We start from the raw sequence: 17,504 nt of genomic DNA on the forward strand, positions 1-17,504 counted from the left end.
ATCCAGAGCTACATAGTGAGTCTCTTCTCAAACAAAAATTATTTATAACTTTAAAGGGAATGAAAAGGAAAAAAAATGACTCAGTGGTAGAACAGCAGAACTGAAGTAAGGTCCTTGGCCATGCACTCGTGATGAGCGGTGATAAATCCATATTAAAACACCCCTAAGTTTGCACAGAAAGCTCCCATCTGCTATGTAGCACTTTACTCAACTTGCAATGAGATTCTTTTGTTTTTGTTTTGTTTTGTTTTGTTTTGTTTTTTAATCTCAAGGGCTCTTACAGTTTTCAGGGTTAAAGCAGTGAGTGCCAGTTGCCATTCTTAGACAGCCAACAACAACAACAACAACAACAAGGAATATCTGAAAAAAAAAAGAGAGAGAGAAATATTTAGTTTAATTTTTTTTCATGGTTGCTTTTCTCCAGGTTTTTGCAATGTAATCAGAATGGATTCTTTAGATGAGAGAATATAATTTTATTACATAGTAATTTAATAAGCCAATCACCACTGAGCTTTTAAAAACATCAAGGGAAGGAGAAATAGGGAGTTGTCTAACTGGTATAAAGTTTTACTTACTAACATAATGAGTTGTAAGTAACTAGAATGCCCTGCAATCTGTACAGCGGAGTGCCAGTGGTTAACTACACCTCTTGTTCTATACATTTAAATTGTTAAGAGAGTAAGTCTCATGTTAATTGTATGTTCAGCACTAGAACATTCCAGAGGGACACAGTGTTGGGACATGATGACTATTTCTGTGTCTTTGATCTTGATGACAGTCTCTCACGGGTGTATGCACATATCCAAAGTAATCAAATTACATACATGAAATGTGTGCAATTTATTTCAAAGCAGACTTTATTAAATGAGGCAAAATAAATCACCTTCCATGGTGACTCAATATGGAAGTGTAAATTTTAGGCAATGCAGTTTCGTCCATTGAATAGCATTATGTGGCCAACAGCTTTCTGAGACTTAGAATACAGAAATCAAGAACCGAAGTCCTGACCCTGTGCAGCCCATGTTCTTCTGAAGAAGATTGATCTTGAGTTCTGCTCAGAGGACAGCAACCTGTAGAAGTATTGTGATGACCAGCTACACTGGCTTTCTAGCTGCCTGGAAGAGAGAAGGGAGATTCCTACTAATGTGTAGGTGAAGTTTAATTTAAGAGGTATAATGATAAGATACACTTAATTACAACAGTATCCTTCTTGCTGAATATTAATATTTACTATTGAATTATCTTTTAGTTAAACAGCAGTTATTCTTAACCCAGCTGAATACCCAAATTACCACACAGAGACTGGATTTATTTAACTAACCTAGAGTGCAGTGCTGGGCAATAGTTACTCCATTCTAAACCTCCAAGCCTGCATAGTTTCCTACCATTCAGATTTCCCACAATATACTTTCTTTTAGTCATATCTTAGGTCTGGTTCATCTTTCCTTGTGGTTTGAAGTCCCCTCCTGCTGATCTCTGCTCTCCTACTCCTCCAACTTGCTTCTTTCTCCTCCCCTTCGGACTAGGATGTCCCACCGATTCTCTCCATTGCACAGCATTGGCTGGTTGTTTTATTGAAAATACAGAGAACAAATGGTGTCATGTTTACACACACTTGAGACAGGTGATGCTTAAAATAAACGTCACAATGCAATGTCCAGATTGAAACCAGAAGATTGGGGGTGGGGAATCAGCATTTGAAAGAAAAAGGGTAAATCGTATACATTCCACAAGAACATTATACTGACATATCCTCATCATACAGATTCTAGAAACAAAGGGATCTGAGTGGTCGGAAACTGCAAATCTTTGTCTCCAAAGAGAGTAGTAACTGAAGACAAAGAATATGACATGGGGGCTGGAGAGATGGCTCAGCAGTAAAGAGCACTGGATGCTCTTTCAGAAGACCCAAGTTTGATTGTTAACTCCAAGTTTGACAACTCTAAACTTTTCATAACTTCAGTCCCGGGTCCTCAATGGCGGCTTCTGACCTCCTTGGACACTAGGCATGCGAGAGGCTCATATGCATCCATGCAAGCAAACACATACACATAAAATGAAATTAAATTCAAAACTTAAGGTAGACCTCTCTGCAAAGAGGCACATTAGTGACTTCACAGTTCTAAACCATGGGCCTCTTTATAACATATCCATAGAAGACCCCAGAGTTTTAAATTAAACTGATTTCAAAATAAACAAAAGAAGCATAACTTTTGATACACACACACTGTTTTGAATTACAACACTAGGGGGCTGGGGATTTGGCTCAGTGGTAGAGCATATGCTTAGCATGTGTGTGGGGCTCTGTGTTTAATTGCCAGCACACACACACACACACACACACACACACACACACACACACTGTAGGTCATCTTTCCAAGAATGCAAAGTACAAGCTGACATAGCCGACAGAGGTATATTAGATACATTACTATAAAAAAAAATTACCTGATGCCTTCTAGGCTCCTTACTGCTGTCCTTAACACCACACTTCATATCATTACTTTACCCCTTTCAGCACCGTAAAGAAAAACAAATAACTGAGATATTTTTTATCTTTTGAGCCCATAGAAATTAGGACACTAGTGGTCTTGGCTGCATGTGCCTGTAACTGTAATCCCAGCATTGAATCTGGCAGGCAAATCTGGAGAGCTCACTGGCCAACCAATCTAGCTGAAATGACAAACTTTTGGTTCCGTGCCAGACCTTGTCACAGGGCGGTAAGATAGAGAACAATAGAGAAAAAGTATAATGTCCTCCTCTGGCCTCCACTTGCACACACATGGATGTGTGTAGCTGCATGGTCACATGCATCAAACACACACACACACACACACACACACACACACACACACACACACACAATCAGGAGGTGCACATGCCAATGTGGTATGGTTGAGATCTTGTACAAAGAGGCTGATATGGAATGATGCTGAACACTCTTTAGGGAAAATGGTGGTTCCTTCCCTCTACCTCTTCCCTAGTGTAAAAAAAAGCAAAAAGATTACTCCTCCTTGAAAAATAAACAGCATATTATTTCTCTTGTATTTAAAAATGTTCTAAATGTCTATGGACATTGGAGACAATAATTAATCCTCCTAAACTTTGGTGTCCTCATCTGTAAACATAAGTATAAATCATAGCTTCTTTATGCCATTATTGTGAGAATAGAAATGTGCCCCAGAGGCTCCCCCAAACAACGCCATCGCCATTGCTCTGGATTGCCGAACCCTAACTGAATGGCACGAGCCTGTTGCTCAAGACACAACACACTTTGGTTGCAGGACATGGAGATCAAAAACATAGAGAGAGGTGGGGCTGACCTGAATACTTCTTCCCTTCCGGCTAGCTTTCAAAGTGCAAACAGGCCACTGGGAGAGAGCAGTCATCAATGCATTTACCCAGCAGTGGACACTGCACGCTCTATACTGATATGCCCGCGGGGACAATAGCGACAATACAGTTATGGGGATGATCAGTGCTTTCTGATTAGACTTGAGGCCTGCTCCACCACAGGGCATTCATGTCTAGTTCTGTAACTCAAGCCCAAGTCATAAGCACTACAGGGCAAGCAACTACTGTTGTTTTGCTAAATGGACATGTAGTCAAACTGCCTTCTAAGTGTTTATGTGTATATCCATATGTCAGTGCCACTCTCAGCTCTGACTAGAGAAGCTTCTTTTTACAGTGGGCAGCAGTCAAGGCGGAGACTCACAACGGGTTAAATCTCTGAGATCTGATGGCTGTTGAGTACTCAACCCTAGATGGGATATCTGTATCTCCTCCTACAAAGCTCAGGGAACATCACTGATTATGGAGTAGAAGAATGAGAGCTAGAATATACAACATGGCTCTTGCTCTCAGGAACGCCCAGCAACTACAGTTAGCTTTACCAGACAGGCGCCAGATCAAGTGTGCCTGTGGAGAGGGTCTCATGAGGCTCTGTCCCAGATGAGGGGTTATTGGCAATTGATGGCTGCTGTTGGAGTGGGAGTCATTTTTCTAGGGGTATGTGACCACTGGGGGGTGGCCAATGTGCTTTCAGACAGGGTTGATTGGATTCAATGGGCTATTTTAAAAGAAAGAGGACATGAAGGTCTGTTCTCAGTGAAAAGGGTCATTACGATTTGCTATTTTTCTTAAGCCAAATATGCAAAAATCTTACGCAGCCACATTGAAACATTTGCTTGTTAAATATATATTTAACGAATATTTATCGTGTTGCTTATCACTTGCTACCTGTTGCGGGCATATTGATGATGAACAAGAAAATTCTTACCTCATGTTGCTTAAGGTCTTACAAGTAAGAGTAGCATTAGGTAACAACCACTCCAATTACAGGTTCTGGGTGGAGGGTAAAACTGTTATAAAACCGAAATACAGGTCTGGCAAGATGGCTCAGCCAGTAAAGGCACTTGCCTCCAAGCCTGCCAACCTGACTTGGATCTGCAGGACCCACATGGTGGAAGAAACAAACCAATTCATAAAAGTTGTCTTTGATCTGCACATGTGTGTGGTATGAACACACACACACACACACACTAATAAAGAAATGTGATTTAATTTTTTTTGCAAAAAATAAATCTAAATAAATTGTATACAAGTGTGCAATCTTCTCTGCAAATCCTGAGAAGGCTACACTCCCAAAATCATTTAAATCAAAATCTACAGTCAGGAAAATAAATTTATAGGGATGGTACTGATAGAATGTAGTGAAACAACAAAAGGCCTCTTTTATACTGAAGATACTTTAATTTAAAAATGATGGAAGAAAACTTTCCATTGTCTCCACAATCTGAAACTATTACTATAGATAGCATTAAATCTCTGTACTTAGAATTAACAAAAGAAAATTTTATTTAGTGAAATATATTAAATGAATTAATTTATACAGACTCAAGCATTGTGGGTTACAGCTGCTAGAATTTTGAAAACGAAGCTTACCCAACCAAGGTTCTATGACCTGTTGACGTAAAGATGAATTCAGCTTTATTTTCTTTGGAGAGTTTCTTTACATGTTTGTATTTTTAGGCGTCACTGTGGAGTGGAAAGAACACTGGCCCTGACGTCAGGAGCTCTGGGTTCTATTTCTGACTGTTGATCTTCTGGGAAGCCATGGGGGAGGCATCTTATTGAAGGGAGCATTACTTAACTGAGTCACGGAAGCTCAACAGAGGGCCACCAGCTCAGGGGCAGGCAGCGTGTGTCAGTGACAGAGGGTTCCTCAGATCTCTGTCTTGTCTCACGTCAGCATTACATAGCTCTGCCTTTGGCTTAAAGATCTTTGTGTGTGTTTGTGGGGGGGGATCTTATTATCTTAATATTGAAAAGAAACAAGTAAGAGGCCCAGCAGCTATTGATAACACATAACTAAATAATTATTATGAATAATAATTAAAATGAATAATCACTTGAGAGAAAAATGATGGGAATTGGAGGCTTAGAACCATTTCAAACCACGTGGAAATTCTCATCTCCTCAGTGATGCTGGGGGGACCTCCCACTACCAATACTACTTCTCTGAAACCCACTGGGGGGTCCTCTCACCAGCAATAACAACACTGCTATGAAACCCACTCTTGTCTCAGACTATAATTTTCTCCATCGTGTTCACGAAGAAGCTAGATGTCTTCCCTTACCCTTTTCATTCCTCTCTTCCTCCTTTTCTTTATCTACTCTCTTTTTCTAGTCAGGTTTTCTTTCTTGATTGATTGCTTTACTTCACAGGAGTCTGATCACTAATTAAGAGCCTTCGTAAACAACTGACGCAAAACTGCATCACAATAAAAGCCTCAGATTTTCTAACCAGTGTTATGACAATATGCCAGGATAGCAAGTTGCCATCAAATAACACCCAAAGGTCATTCATTGCTCATGTCCCGCAGAAGTACTTTCAAGGCTCTCACTGACAAGAAGTAGGAGCTTGTCACAGGTTGCTACTTAAAAATTTTAAAGAAAAAAAAGTATGGATATTAGTAATAGTGAGATGTGTAGGCCACTTTGAGCTAAATATGCTATGATATAGTAAGACATTTTTATGTCATTCTGCAGTAGGCACTTCAAAGAGATTGTCATCTCTAACGATCTTAATTACACAGATACAAACACAAATACAGGTAAACACTTATGAACAAATAAGTTTGATTTAGATTTCATAGAGTTAACACAGGATTTCTTTAGATTTAAAAACTAAGAAAGGAATTATGTATTAGCAACCAATAGAGCTGTGATGAACTTTTTCTTAACTTTTTTTTTTTAATTATTAGTTTGGACTTAACTTTTTAGAATTTGCATCAACAGCATTAAAGGAATTTGGGGCCTCCTATTCCAAAGTATGACACTGTGGCATTTTAGAATTAGGAGAAATGGGAATTTCTTTCTCCTTGCCCCACAGGAGCATGCCGTAAAAGAATTCTCTGACTTTCCTAAGAAACCCTGATGAGAAGCACCTTCTCTAACATGTAGCAAACGGCATACATCCGAAAATACAATCCTTGACAAGTTCCTCTCAGCTTATTTCTTCCAGTAATGTTTCTCTACAACCATCTTACATTTCTTCATAAAATCACACAGGCTTCACTATTTCTTCACCATTTCTGAAGACTGTATCACCTAAAACTTAGAGCACGTTTGTGTGCTTTGTTTCCCTGGCAATTTGTCTTTTGTTGTGGGCGATTCGCCCGCGACACTAGCAATCTTATCTTTCCTACACACTGGGTCAGGTCAAATACTAATGGTTTGGCAAGGGCTGGGTAGGGAAGGAAGCCACTCAGAACAGTGAAAGAAGTCACAAGTTCTCCGATGGTGCTGGCTGACTACATCTTCTTAGTGGTTCCTCTGTTGACTTAGTGTGTGAGAGAGCTAATCAAAGAGAAACTGCAATAACCCAAACCTCTTTGAAAGTGTTACAGTCTTCTCCAAGTGCAATAGTCCAGGAAGCTTAGGCCTACTGATTCAAAACATTTAAAGCTTCAAGACATTGGTAAATAAAGCTAATATAGTAATCTTAAATTGGTATCATGTGCATACATGAAGGAAAAGCATACATTTTATTAATTTTACCTAAGGAAACAAAAAGATAATAACATTTCTCTGTGATGTGCATTTTGAAAATCAGGCAAGGATGTCCCAGGTTTTCATCACTTCCTAGCAAGTTTGTTAACTAGCACAAATGCATCTTGGCATACCTTTTAATTATATAGTTGAACTAAATAAAAGTGAATTTCTGAACATACTTAGTTTTAATTGAAGAGCCCCCCCTTTCTTACTGACACACAGACACACACACACACACACACAAAGTATACTTGCTCTGAGAATTTAACCTTAAAAGAACTTGGCAAGCCCTCTATTTACCAAATCTTAAATACAACATGAATGAACTAAAACCTTTATTACTTTATATAACATAAGACATAACCTGTGAGTTCTTGCCAGGCATAATGTTTTATCTAGTTAAAATTATGCACCAAAAAAATCTCTTTTGTTTAACATCAGTGATAGTGATTAGTGAGTCCAGATAATGGATACATTGGAGAACATTATAGCATTCCTTCTATTTTGTGTTTTTTTTTAATAATTTTTACTTTTTATGTTAATTGCAGGTTATTTACTTTGTATCCCAGCTGTAGTCCCCTCACTCATTCCCTCCCAATCCTACCCTCCCTCCCTCATCTCCTCCCTGCCCCTCTCTAAATAGGGGAGGTCCTCCTCCCGTTCCATCTGACCCTAGTTTATCAGGTCTCATTAGGACTGGCTGCTATGTCCTTCTCTGTGGCCTAGCCAGGCTGCTCCTCCCTCAGAGGGTGGGGGAGACAAGAAGTAAAACAAAAACAAAAAGACACACCAGGAGATGTAAAAGCCATCTTCAAAGAAATTTCTATGATTGAGGCAATGTTGTTTGTTCTCTTCCTGGATTCTTTCTTGTATCTGTCTCCACAACAAGGAAAACTTTAGCTCCAGTTACATGGGCAGGGTATCAGGTGTCTCTCCACTCTGCCTCCTGCTCTCTGCTGCTCCTTTGCCAGAGGCACTATATTTGGAGCTGTGTGTAACTGTCAACACTTGGGTTCAAGCTGTAAAGAATCAGCCCATTCCTTTTCTAGGTGGGATTGAATCTCATGTACTTTTGCTAGTGATTTGAAATATGTATGATAGAGGATTTACATTTTTCTAGGAGATGTTTCTGCCCTACTGATAAAATAACCAGAAATTGTCTGAGAATGCTAACACTTTCCCCCCTTTAACACATTAACACATTTTATTTTGATCAAACCCATCACTTACTTCCCTCCTCCAAGTTCACCTGTGTCTCTCTCCTCCAATACCCACCTCCAGTACTTCATGTAGATAAATGAATATATGAATATTCATATAAATATATGAATAAATGAATATATGGAATATTTATATATATTGAGTTGGCTTCATGCATGCGGGGTTAGGACTGTCCATGGCAGCATTCACAACCAGGACTTATTCCTGAAAACCTACTCGCTCTCCTCCAAGAGCTGTTGAAGACCTACCTGAGGCTTCTCAACTAGGACTAGGTCTTTTTCCATACTGGAATACTGAGTAGGTAGAACTTGTGCAGGACTTTTGTGGTCAGCCAGAGATGTTGAAGTTTTATGAGTACAATTGCCTGTCATGTCCAGAAGACAGGCAGTTGTACTTGACTTTTGGCTCTTACAATCTATCTGGTCCTTCTTCCATGCTGTTCTTTGAGTCTCAGGGGAAGGGGGATGAGTATATAAACATTCCACTTGGGGGTGATAACTTCTCAGTCGCCTGTTCTCTCAGTCGCCTGTTCTCTGTACTTTGATTGCTTATGGTTCTCTGTGTTAACATCTGTCCACCACAAAAAGAAACTTCTTTGGGGAGTGGTGAAGGCTAGACTCCCCTATAGATGTAAGAATAAGTAATCAGGAAGCAGTTGGATACGATGTAAATATAGCAAAGTTGTAGTGAGTCCTACCCCAGTGTTTATGACCTCTCTAGGGACAGGTCCTTGGCCAGATTTACACCACCTGGCATGGGCTCCTGCCTGAAAAGGGGACCTGAAATCCAATCCTATAATGGTTGGTTATTCCAACCGAAAATGTTTGTGTCACTGTTGAACAAAGGGACATATCCTGTCAAGGGGCCAGTGTCCGTCGTCTCCTGTGTGCCAAGGGGATCTCTTGTTCAAAACTTTGGGCCAGAAACACTTAGGTTTACAGTGTGATTTTTCAGATAACACACTGATCTAATTGGCCCTTCTGTTGGACCAGCACCATTTGTTGGACGATACTGTCTTTTCTTTAGTGTATATTTCTGGCTTCTTTATAAAAAATCAGGTATCCATAGGTGTGTGAATTTATGTCTGGGGCTTCATTTTGATTGCGTTGATCAATCTGTGTGTTTTGTTCAAATATCATACTGTTTTTACTACTATAGTTCTGTAATACAATTTGAGATAGAGGATGATGATATCTCCAGAAATTCTTTTCCTATTTAGGAGTGTTTTTATCTATCCTGGGTTTTTTGTTGTTGTCGTTGTTTTCCCATATGAAGCTGAAATTATTCTTTCAAGGTTTGTGAAAATTATATTGGAATTTTAAGGGGGATTGAGTTTAATCTGTACACTGCTTTTGATAGAATGGCCATTTTCACTATATTAATCCTACCAATCTATGAGCATGGCAAATTTTCTATTTTCTGGTGTTATCTTCATTTTTTTTTCTTCAATATCTTAAGTATTTATTACTAAAGTACTTTACTTGCTTGGTTAGAATACCTCAAGGAATTTTATTTTATTGAGACAATTTCCTAATTTCTTTCTCAGTCTTTCCTTTATATTTTGGAGGGGTACTGATTTTTGTATTTTAAGTTTGCATTCTGCTATTTTTCTGAAAGTGTTATAGATGTTTTCTGGTAGAGTTTTCAGGTTATTTTATGTATAAAATCATATCATCTCAAAATATAGGTACTTTGACTGCTTTCTTTTCTACTTCTATCCTCTTAATCTTTTTCAGTTGATAGTTGCTCTAAGACTTCAAGTTGTATATTGAATAAGTATTGAGAGTGGATATTCTTTTCTTGTTCCTGATTTTAGCGGAAATGCCTTTGGTTTCTCTCTTTTTTAGGTTGATGTTGGCCACGGGCTTGCTGTTAATCACCTTTATTGTGTTGAGGTATGCCTGTTGTATCCCTAGTCTCTCCAGGATTTTTATCATGAAGGGGTATCAAATTTTGTCAAAGGCCTTTTCTGTATCTAATGAGACACTCCTGTGTTTTTTGTCTTTCAGCCTGTTTATATGGTATATTATATTTGTTGATTTCTATATGTTGACTATCCCTCCATCTCTAGAGTGAAGCCAACTTGATTATGATGGATGATCTTTTCATGTATTCTTAGATTCAGTTTGCAAGTATTTTATTAAGAATTTTTGTACTATGTTCATAAGGGATATTGATCTATAATGTAATTTTTTTGTTGGTTCTTTGTCTAGTTTTAATATCAGGATAATAGATTTTGTAAAAAGAATTTGGTAATGTCCCATCTGTTTCTATTTGGTAGAATAATTTTAGAAACATTTAAATTAATTTTTCTTTGAAGTTCTGGCAGAATTCTGTACTGAATTCTTCTGGTCCTGGGACTTTTTTTTTTTAATTGATTGGAAGATTATTTATTACTGCTTCTTTTTCACTAGCAGCTACGCGTCTGTTTAAATTATTTATTTTGTCTTTATTTAACTTTGGTAGGTTGCATATATTGAGAAATTTTCCTATTTCTTTTAGTTTTTCTCACAGGGTTTGTTTGTTTGTTTTGCTTTTTTGTTTGTTTGTTTATTTTTTTTTTGAGACAGGGTTTCTCTGTGTAGCCTTGGCTGTTCTGGATTTGCTTTGTAGGCCATTCTAGCCTCCAACTCATGGAAAGCCTCCTGCCTCTGCCTCCCAGAGTGCTAGGATTAAAGGCGTGTGCCACCAAACCTGGCTTAGAACACAGATTTTTAAAGTATGTTCTTATTATTTTTTGAATTTTCTCAATTTCTATTATGATGATGTTTCTCTAACTTTATTAATTTGGAACTTCTCTATACATTCTTTTTTTTTTTTTTGTTAATTTGCCTAAGGGTTTGAAACATCTTGTTGATGTTTCTCAAAAAACCAACTCTTGATTTCATTGATTCTTATTTTGTTTGTTTGTTTGTTTGTTTCTATCATTGATTTCAGCCTTGAGTCTGATTATTTTTTTCTGTTCCCCAACTTTTTTTTTGGGGGGGTGACATTTCTTATTTTTCTAGACCTACCAGGTGTGTCATTGAGTTAATGATATGAAATCTGTCCTCGTTTTTGGCTGTAGAGACTTACTTTTATGAACTTGTCTCTTGGAAGTGCCTGTGTTGCCCATTTTAGGTGTGTTGTGTTTTCATTTTCATTCAGTTCTAAAAAGGTTGAAATTTAATTCGGATTTCTGCCTTGACTCCATTTGACAAACAGTGAGTTATTTCAGTTTCCATGCATTTGAATACTAACTTTCTACTCTTGTTGGTGGTGGTAGCTAGCTTTAATCCATGGTGGTCAGACAGGACGCAGAGTGCCATTTTTTAAAATGTCAATTGAGATTTGTTTTGTGCCCTAATGTGTCACCAGTGTTGGACATTTCCATGACCTGCTGAGACAGTTTTAGTATTTTGGTGGAATATTCCATAGATGTCCCCTGGGTCCATTTGATTTATGATGTTATTTAGCTCTAGCACTTCTTTGTTGAGTTTTAGATAACTAGTCTATTGTCAAGAAGGGGCTAGTAAAGCCACCTTCTTCCATGGTGTGAGGGTGAACATGTGGGTTATCTGAAGTACTCTTTCTTTTATGAACTTAGGTACTCTTGTCTTTGGCATACAAATAATTGTAATATTACCCTGGTGGATTTTTTTTTTTTTTTTTTTTTTTTTACTGAATGAAGATGTAGCTTTCTTCCTTATTTCTACTGATTAGTTAATTAGTTTTGGCTTGAAGCCTATTTTGTCAGATATTAAAATAACTATACCTGCTTGGTTCTTGAGTCCATTTGCTTGGAATACCTTTTTTAAAAAATCCTTTTACCCTAAGGTGATATGTAACCTTGATGGTGAGGTATGTTTTTTGATGCAGCAAAAAGACAAATTTTGTTCTTTCTTTTCTCTTTTCTTTCTTTCTTTCTTTCTTTCTTTCTTTCTTTCTTTCTTTCCCTTCCTTCCTTCCTTCCTTCCTTCCTTCCTTCCTTCCTTCCTTCCTTTCTCTTTCTTTCCTTCTTCTGTTTGTTTATTTTTCAAAATAGGTCTCACTATATACCTCTAGCAATCCTGGAACTTACTATGTTGAGCAGGCTGGCCTTGAACTCACAGAGATCTGCCTGCCTCTGCCTCCCAATTGCTAGGATTAAAGGTGTGTTCCACTATACCTTGTAGATCTTCCCTTCCTTGGCAGTCATTGGCCACTGGCCCATGAGGGCAAAGGGAACAGAAGAAGCAAGCAGGGTTCAAATGGCGTGTGAATATGACAGAATGTCTTCCAGGAACAGCTTCAGTGAGACAGCTCAACTTTATTCTCGGGAGGTGACGAGAATATATAAGACAGGAGCAGGAGTGGGACATCACCTAATAGGTTCCCACAGTGTGCTTTATTTGCATTTGGCAGCACGGTCCTGTTATATGGATGGTGGCACGATACCTAATTATCCTGTGGGCAGCAGGGGGAGAACATTCGTAAGGAACTGTATCAAAGGTTATACTCCTGATATGGTTAGGAATCTGTGCCTAGAGACACTCTCCAGATAAGGTCAGGCAGAGAGAAGGAGGCCCTGCTCAGGGGAGGGAATCCTCCATTTTGCAAAGCTCAGAAAGCCATCCAGACATGGTGGACATTGACCTTAAAGAGCAGTATCCTCCAACAATAGCTGGCCAGATTTGCTTTCTAATTCAGTCTGTTAGTTCATGTGTTTTAATTGGGGTGACCATTAATATTTAGTTATTAATGAGCAGTGTTTATTGATTCTTGTTATTTTGTTGTTGTGGTGTGAATTTATCTTCCTTTTATTTACTACTCTGGATTTTTTTTAATCTCTTGTGTTTTATTTATTCCTCTTCAGACTGCACTTTTCCTGCTAGTCCTTTCCGTAGAGCCGGATTGGTAGACAGACATTCATTAAACTTGGCTTTGTCCTAGGATGTTTTTCTTTCTCATTTGTTTGTAATTGATTGCTTTTCCTGGCATAGTGCTCTGGTGGGCATCTGTTGTCTTTTACAGCTCATATAACAACTCTTCAGCCCCTTCTGGCTTTCAGAGTTTCTACTGAGTCTGTCTTTATATGTGACTAGGCTTTTTTTTTTTTTTTTTTTTTCTTGCAGCTTTTAGTATTCTTTCTTTGTTCTGTACATGTTTTGTTTTATTATCTATTCTGGGGAATTCTTTTCTTGTTCTGTCTATTCAGAGTTTTGTATGCTTTTTGTACTTTGATAGGTATCACTTTCTTTAGATTGGGGAAATTTCTTTAATGAAGTTATTTAAAATATTTTCTGTATCTTTGACTTGGGCTTTTTCTCCTTCCTATTTTTCATAGATTTGGATTTTCATAATATTCCAGATTTCTTGGATGTTTTGTGCCTGAATTATATTTAACATTTTCTTTGACTGAGCCCTCTTACCTTGTTTTCAAGACCTGAAATTCTGTTTTTCATGTTCTACAATCTGTTGGTGAGGCTTTATTTTGTTTGACATCTTAAGTTTTTCATTTCTAGTTTTATTTCAGTTTGGGTTTTCTTGGTGATTCTATTTGTTAAATTCTACTCTTGAGCCATGAAACGTTTCCATTATTTCTTTCAGCTGTTTGCTTTTGTTGTTTTCATGAAGGCATTTATTTATATCATCTTTAAGGTCTTTGAATATATTCATAATTGCTGTTTTATAGTTTTTGTCTTATGCTTCAGCTAAATTGCTTTTCTCAGGGCCAAGTGCAATAGGGTTGCTGGCTTCCGGCTGAGGCATTTTGTCTTGACTGTCAGTGTTTTGTAGCTCTGTAGACCAGGCTGGTATCAAACTCACAAAGATCTACCTACCTCTGCTTCCCAAGTGCTAGGATTAAAGACTATCAGCCAAGGGGTATTCTTTGTTTGCTGTTGTCCATTCTGGATCCTAACCAAGTGTGGTGGCTGTAGGGTCCCTTGTAGAGAGTACTTCTGGCGGTTGGTGGTTACCTAAAACAATCAAAGTAGAAAGAGAGGCTAAATGGGGCAGTGGGAAAAACTGGGACCCTTGTTCCACTATGGGCATTATAGTCCCCAGAAAATGAAGATGGGGTAGAAGAGGCTCCTGTGGGCAAGCTGGAGAGATTGGAGTGGAGTACAGGAAGGATAGTGAAGGTCACTCACTAATTCCCAGTCTATATGGCTATTGAAGGTTTCCGTTTGAGAGAGTTTCTACGAGTCTGTGGGTGAAGTGCTCCAGAAGGAAGGACTGAGAGGGATGGAAGGAGATATCTAGTGGGATCCTAGGTCTCCGTGAAGGGGTATATGGTCCAGGAAATGGAGGCAAAATAGGGGGAGAGGCTTCTGCAGGCAGGCTGCAGCAGGCTTCCAGAGCCATATTTTTGATTAATTATTAGATCACTTTCAGCACTCCATCTCTTAGGTTTGGCTGAGAATCGTATGCCTTAATGCTTTCCACTGTGCCTATTACATGAATGTCTTCCAATCCAAACAACAGGTCCCTTGCTTTTCCAGCACATATAAAAGGATTCTAAATGCCCTTAGCAGAGGTACTATTTTTTGGATGGAGAGGTTTGACTGTAAATAAAGCATGGTAAGATTATATTTCCCCAAGGACCTTTCTAATCCAAAATACTACTTAAAACCTCATTTGTCCATTAGCTTGTTAATTATGTTCTTATAACTCTACCCTTAATGCAGAAATGTGTAGACAGGTGTGACATTCTAAACCCACTGTACATAAATCTAAGAAAGGCTGTTTAATGAGTCAGCAGATTGATTTTTTTGCCACAATCAATTAGTAAGGTCTGCTTCAGCTCTTTTTTTTCTCTTTTCTTTTGTGTGTGAGAGACAGACAGACAGACAGACAGACAGACACACACACACACACACACACACACACAGACTTCTTCACCAAACATCTTCTGCCAAGCTTTTTCAATTACTACCCACGCATTACCTACAAAATCATTGATGATTTTGAACCTCTCCACCTCTGTGTGACTCCTCAATGAATTCACTGTGGAAAACAGTGGTCCTATGTGCAGACACAGAGCATCTCTGCACCATTTTCAGTATCCTTCTGATTCTCAATTCTTAGTTATAACTCATCAATACAGCCTTTTTTGTTTAATAGAAATTGTCAGCAAGATGCACCACACTTTCCAGAGTGCTCCTCTTCCTTCAGTGGCAATTATTAAAATCATTTACACAGCAGAGACTTGAAACACTGAAACTAATGTAATCCCTGCCTTCTTACTCAGTTGTGCATTTCCTTGGTTGCCTAAAAGGTCTGGTTATATATTCATTCCCATCTTTTTTTTCGTTCTGTTCTTTCAGTACCTGCACTAGGTCTGCCGTTCTTCCAAGACTCCTGAATGCCTTTGATTCCCCTTAGAATAACACAGTGTTTTCCATTTCTCCTCAACACCGAATATTAAAATGTGAGAATAGATATGCTGCCTCTCTGTTTCACTTTTTAAACATTAAATAGTCATACCCTGCCAGTGCTTTGGAGATTTAAAAGATATATTAACATAGAGCAATGTTGAAACTTTTAAGAAATATATGGTTTATAAAAGCTCTTCATGGCCATGTCATCTTGCAATTAAAGGTTTCTGTTATTTTTGAAGGACTGCAAGAGGTTCTGAGTCATATATTGGATAACAAAATGCTAAGGCAAACATTTGTACACTTAGGTATATACTATATTTAGATGAAATAGTCTACAGACTCTTCTGCCAAGCTGGTTAATCTTTTGATCCCCGCTCCCTTCTTTAGTTCCAGCTGGTTTTGGTGCAGTTTTGAATATGGTTTCATTCTTGGCCAGTGCCTCACTGCTTTGCATATGAGAGTTGACAAGTCCAAGGATGCTGTTTGGTTTCTCAATGGCTCAGATCTCTTCCTGCTGGTAGGAAGTCAAAGACTGTCCTTTAAATCATGACCAACCATTTTATAAATGTTAGTCATGAAGGAGATGGATGAGGGGAGTCAGCATGGCTCAGTGGCTGCTCACGACCAGGCAGGTCAGGGCACATGTCCTCCAGGATGAGGTTCAGGGAGCTCATTCTCCCTCATTGCAGAAAACTGAATAACATTTATTTTCTAAGTTGCTACAAATTGTACATGAACGATCCTCAGAATGTTAGATTCTATAGTATTTCTTCTTCTTCTTTTTTTTTTCTTCCTGGCTTTAAAGTTAGATTTAAGTTAATTTACCTACAGCAAAGCAAATGTATTGTGATGACAAGAATGTAGCTTATGGTGTAAGACTGTCCACCCTAATTATATCACAGTTATTTGCCATTAAATTAAAATATTTTTATTACTTTATTTTTATGTATATGGGTATTTTAAAATATATTTTTATTAACATTCTGAGAATCTCATACATGCATACAATGTATTTCGATTCTATTCACCCCGTCTTGCTTCTTGCTTGCCTTTACTTCTTTTTTTATGCCTTCCAAATTTTGCAGTCTCTTTAAAATTATTTTTAAAAAGTTTTTGTCTTATAATAGTCTTACATAATTTTCCCCTTCCATTTCCTCCCTCCAACCCCTTCCACGATGGATCCCACCTTGGTCTCATTCAAACTCATGGTCTCTTTTCCTTTAATTGTTTTGATTACATATATTTCCAAATATATAAATACAATATGCTCAGTCCATATAATGTTACTTTTATGTATATGATTTTAGAGCTGACCATTTGGTATTGGATAATCAACCGGGATGCTTTTCCCTGGGGAAAGTTAATTCTCCAGCTCTGAGGATTCCTCAGTGGCCTGTACTTCCTTGTCTAAGGTTGAGGCTCCTTATGTGCTTTTCCACTTTCATGTTAGCTTGTCTTTTGCTGCCATCCTTGTTCAGGTCATGTTTAGGCAGCCATGCTGGTGAGACTTCATGGGTGCAGATTCTCTGACATTTCCAGGTGATACAGTCTCACAGCAAACTTTCTGTTCTTGCTCTTACATTTTTCTGCTTCCCCATTCTTCTCCTTCTTCCTCTTCCTCCTCTGCCTTCTCCTCTCCTTGATCATTAAGTCTTAAGTGCAAGAATTACGTTGTAGATGTATCAGTTAGGAATGGGCTCCACAACTATGAGTTTTGGTCATTGTGGTTTTCTGTAACGGTCTTCATCTGTTGCAAAGGTAATTTTTCTTGATAGGGATGAGAAATACCATCATATTTATAAGGACAAATATTTAGAATGTAGTTTTGATTATGCCATTTTAGTTAAGTGGGGGTTGTAGGGTCTTCATCAAGATCCATGACTT

The sequence above is a fragment of the Meriones unguiculatus genome, chromosome 10 (genome assembly GCF_030254825.1).
Source record: "Meriones unguiculatus strain TT.TT164.6M chromosome 10, Bangor_MerUng_6.1, whole genome shotgun sequence".
Lineage (NCBI taxonomy): Eukaryota > Metazoa > Chordata > Mammalia > Rodentia > Muridae > Meriones > Meriones unguiculatus.